Source organism: Biomphalaria glabrata, unplaced genomic scaffold (genome assembly GCF_947242115.1).
Source record: "Biomphalaria glabrata unplaced genomic scaffold, xgBioGlab47.1 scaffold_20, whole genome shotgun sequence".
NCBI lineage: Eukaryota > Metazoa > Mollusca > Gastropoda > Planorbidae > Biomphalaria > Biomphalaria glabrata.
The window spans coordinates 297167-301729 of record NW_026602928.1 but is presented as its reverse complement, the minus strand read 5'-3'; the positions used below and the strand labels follow the sequence as shown (position 1 = coordinate 301729).

Below are 4563 nucleotides of genomic sequence, written 5' to 3'. Positions count from 1 at the left end.
TCCCTTCCCGCGTTTTTTCTTTATTTCTGCTCAGAGGTTCTCGACTCTTTCCAATTTGGTCAAAGGAAACAACTGGTTTGTAAAACACACACTGAAGAACATTGATGCGGCATTAGGCGGCAGCGATTGGGGCAACCGCCTTGTCTTGAGTCTGAGAGTGTGGCAACCGCCTTGAGTCTCGAGTCTGAGAGTGGGGCAACCGCCTTGAGTCTCGAGTCTGAGAATGTTGCAACCGTCTTGAGTCTCGAGTCTCAGAGTGGGGCAACCGCCTTGAGTCTCGAGTCTGACAGTGTGGCAACCGCCTTGAGTCTCAAGTCTGAGAGTGTGGCAACCGCCTTGAGTCTCGAGTCTCAGAGTGGGGCGACCGCCTTGAGTCTCGAGTCTGAGAGTGGGGCAACCGCCTTGAGTCTCGAGTCTGACAGTGTGGCAACCGCCTTGAGTCTCGAGTCACAGAGTGGGGCAACCGCCTTGAGTCTCGAGTCTGAGAGTGTGGCAACCGCCTTGAGTCTCGAGTCTCAGAGTGGGGCAACGGCCTTGAGACTCGTGTTTGAGAGTGTGGCAACCGCCTTGAGTATCGAGTCTCAGAGTGGGGCAACCGCCTTGAGTCTCGAGTCTGAGAATGTTGCAACCGTCTTGAGTCTCGAGTCTGAGAGTGGGGCAACCGCCTTGAGTCTCGAGTCTGACAGTGTGGCAACCGCCTTGAGTCTCGAGTCACAGAGTGGGGCAACCGCCTTGAGTCTCGAGTCTCAGAGTGGGGCAACGGCCTTGAGACTCGTGTTTGAGAGTGTGGCAACCGCCTTGAGTCTCAAGTCTGAGAGTGTGGCAACCGCCTTGAGTATCGAGTCTCAGAGTGGGGCAACCGCCTTGAGTCTCGAGTCTGAGAATGTTGCAACCGTCTTGAGTCTCGAGTCTGAGAGTGGGGCAACCGCCTTGAGTCTCGAGTCTGACAGTGTGGCAACCGCCTTGAGTCTCGAGTCACAGAGTGGGGCAACCGCCTTGAGTCTCGAGTCTGAGAGTGGGGCAACCGCCTTGAGTCTCGAGTCTCAGAGTGGGGCAACGGCCTTGAGACTCGTGTTTGAGAGTGTGGCAACCGCCTTGAGTCTCAAGTCTGAGAGTGTGGCAACCGCCTTGAGTATCGAGTCTCAGAGTGGGGCAACCGCCTTGAGTCTCGAGTCTGAGAATGTTGCAACCGTCTTGAGTCTCGAGTCTCAGAGTGGGGCAACCGCCTTGAGTCTCGAGTCTGACAGTGTGGCAACCGCCTTGAGTCTCGAGTCTCAGAGTGGGGCAACGGCCTTGAGTCTCGTGTTTGAGAGTGTGGCAACCGCCTTGAGTCTCAAGTCTGAGAGTGTGGCAACCGCCTTGAGTCTCGAGTCACAGAGTGGGGCAACCGCCTTGAGTCTCGAGTCTGAGAGTGTGGCAACCGCCTTGAGTCTCGAGTCTCAGAGTGGGGCAACGGCCTTGAGTCTCGTGTTTGAGAGTGTGGCAACCGCCTTGAGTCTCAAGTCTGAGAGTGGGGCAACCGCCTTGAGTCTCGAGTCTCAGAGTGGGGCAACGGCCTTGAGTCTCGTGTTTGAGAGTGTGGCAACCGCCTTGAGTCTCAAGTCTGAGAGTGTGGCAACCGCCTTGAGTCTCAAGTCAGAGTGTGGCAACCGCCTTGAGTCTCAAGTCTGAGAGCGTGGCAACCGCCTTGAGTCTCGAGTCTGAGAGTGGGGCAACCGCCTTGAGTCTCGAGTCTGAGAGTGGGGCAACCGCCTTGAGTCTCGAGTCTTAGAGTGGGGCAACCGCCTTGAGTCTCGAGTCTTAGAGTGGGGCAACCGCCTTGAGTCTCGAGTCTGAGAGTGGGGCAACCGCATTGAGTCTCGAGTCTGAGAATGTTGCAACCGTCTTGAGTCTCGAGTCTCAGAGTGGGGCAACCGCCTTGAGTCTCGAGTCTGACAGTGTGGCAACCGCCTTGAGTCTCGAGTCTGACAGTGTGGCAACCGCATTGAGTCTCGAGTCTGACAGTGTGGCAACCGCATTGAGTCTCGAGTCACAGAGTAGGGCAACCGCCTTGAGTCTCGAGTCTCAGAGTGGGGCAACCGCCTTGAGTCTCAAGTCTGAGAGTGGGGCAACCGCCTTGAGTCTCGAGTCTGACAGTGTGGCAACCGCCTTGAGTCTCGAGTCTGAGAGTGTGGCAACCGCCTTGAGTCTCGAGTCTCAGAGTGGGGCAACGGCCTTGAGTCTCGTGTTTGAGAGTGTGGCAACCGCCTTGAGTCTCAAGTCTGAGAGTGGGGCAACCGCCTTGAGTCTCGAGTCTCAGAGTGGGGCAACGGCCTTGAGTCTCGTGTTTGAGAGTGTGGCAACCGCCTTGAGTCTCAAGTCTGAGAGTGTGGCAACCGCCTTGAGTCTCACGTCTGAGAGTGTGGCAACCTTGAGTCTCAAGTCTGAGAGTGTGGCAACCTTGAGTCTCAAGTCTGAGAGTGTGGCAACCGCCTTGAGTATCGAGTCTCAGAGTGGGGCAACCGCCTTGAGTCTCGAGTCTGAGAATGTTGTAACCGCCTTGAGTCTCGAGTCTGACAGTGTGGCAACCGCCTTGAGTCTCGAGTCTGACAGTGTGGCAACCGCCTTGAGTCTCGAGTCTCAGAGTGGGGCAACGGCCTTGAGTCTCGTGTTTGAGAGTGTGGCAACCGCCTTGAGTCTCAAGTCTGAGAGTGTGGCAACCGCCTTGAGTCTCGAGTCACAGAGTGGGGCAACCGCCTTGAGTCTCGAGTCTGAGAGTGTGGCAACCGCCTTGAGTCTCGAGTCTCAGAGTGGGGCAACGGCCTTGAGTCTCGTGTTTGAGAGTGTGGCAACCGCCTTGAGTCTCAAGTCTGAGAGTGGGGCAACCGCCTTGAGTCTCGAGTCTCAGAGTGGGGCACTGGCCTTGAGTCTCGTGTTTGAGAGTGTGGCAACCGCCTTGATTCTCAAGTCTGAGAGTGTGGCAACCGCCTTGAGTCTCAAGTCTGAGAGTGTGGCAACCGCCTTGAGTCTCAAGTCTGAGAGCGTGGCAACCGCCTTGAGTCTCGAGTCTGAGAGTTGGGCAACCGCCTTGAGTCTCGAGTCTGAGAGTGGGGCAACCGCCTTGAGTCTCGAGTCTTAGAGTGGGGCAACCGCCTTGAGTCTCGAGTCTTAGAGTGGGGCAACCGCCTTGAGTCTCGAGTCTGAGAGTGGGGCAACCGCATTGAGTCTCGAGTCTTAGAGTGGGGCAACCGCCCTGAGTCTCGAGTCTGAGAGTGGGGCAACCGCATTGAGTCTCGAGTCTTAGAGTGTGGCAACCGCCTTGAATCTCGAGTCTGAGAGTGTGGCAACCGCCTTGAGTCTCGTGTTTGAGAGTGTGGCAACCGCCTTGAGTCTCGAGTCTCAGAGTGGGGCAACCGCCTTGAGTCTCAAGTCTGAGAGTGGGGCAACCGCCTTGAGTCTCACGTCTGAGAGTGTGGCAACCTTGAGTCTCAAGTCTCAGAGTGTGGCAACCTTGAGTCTCGAGTCTCAGAGTGAGGCAACGGCCTTGAGTCTCGTGTTTGAGAGTGTGGCAACCGCCTTGAGTCTCAAGTCTGAGAGTGGGGCAACCGCCTTGAGTCTCGAGTCTCAGAGTGGGGCAACGGCCTTGAGTCTCGTGTTTGAGAGTGTGGCAACCGCCTTGAGTCTCAAGTCTGAGAGTGTGGCAACCGCCTTGAGTCTCACGTCTGAGAGTGTGGCAACCTTGAGTCTCAAGTCTCAGAGTGTGGCAACCTTGAGTCTCAAGTCTGAGAGCGTGGCAACCGCCTTGAGTCTCGAGTCTGAGAGTGGGGCAACCGCCTTGAGTCTCGAGTCTGAGAGTGGGGCAACCGCCTTGAGTCTCGAGTCTTAGAGTGGGGCAACCGCCTTGAGTCTCGAGTCTTAGAGTGGGGCAACCGCCTTGAGTCTCGAGTCTGAGAGTGGGGCAACCGCCTTGAGTCTCGAGTCTGAGAGTGGGGCAACCGCCTTGAGTCTCGAGTCTTAGAGTGGGGCAACCGCCTTGAGTCTCGAGTCTGAGAGTGGGGCAACCGCCTTGAGTCTCGAGTCTGAGAGTGGGGCAACCGCCTTGAGTCTCGAGTCTGAGAGTGGGGCAACCGCCTTGAGTCTCGAGTCTGAGAGTGGGGCAACCGCATTGAGTCTCGAGTCTTAGAGTGTGGCAACCGCCTTGAGTCTCGAGTCTGAGAGTGTGGCAACCGCCTTGAGTCTCGTGTTTGAGAGTGTGGCAACCGCCTTGAGTCTCGAGTCTCAGAGTGGGGCAACCGCCTTCAGTATTGAGTCTCAGAGTGGAGCAACCGCCTTGAGTCTCGAGTCTCAGAGTGGAGCAACCGCCTTGAGTCTCGAGTCTCAGAGTGGAGCAACCGCCTTGAGTCTCGAGTCTCAGAGTGGGGCAACCGCCTTCAGTATCGAGTCTCAGAGTGGAGCAACCGCCTTGAGTCTCGAGTCTGAGAGTGGGGCAACCGCCTTGAGTCTCGAATCTGAGAGTGGGGCAACCGCCTTGAGTCTCGAGTCTCAGAGTGGAGCAACCGCCTTGAGTTCCGAGTCTGAGAGTGG

General features: G+C 56.7%; 1 pseudogene; it reads right to left on the bottom strand.

Moving 5' to 3' along the window:
- Positions 1–287: 287 nt before the first annotated feature.
- Positions 288–3081, bottom strand: LOC129924142 (uncharacterized; annotated as a pseudogene).
- Between the last annotated feature and the right edge of the window lie 1482 nt (positions 3082–4563).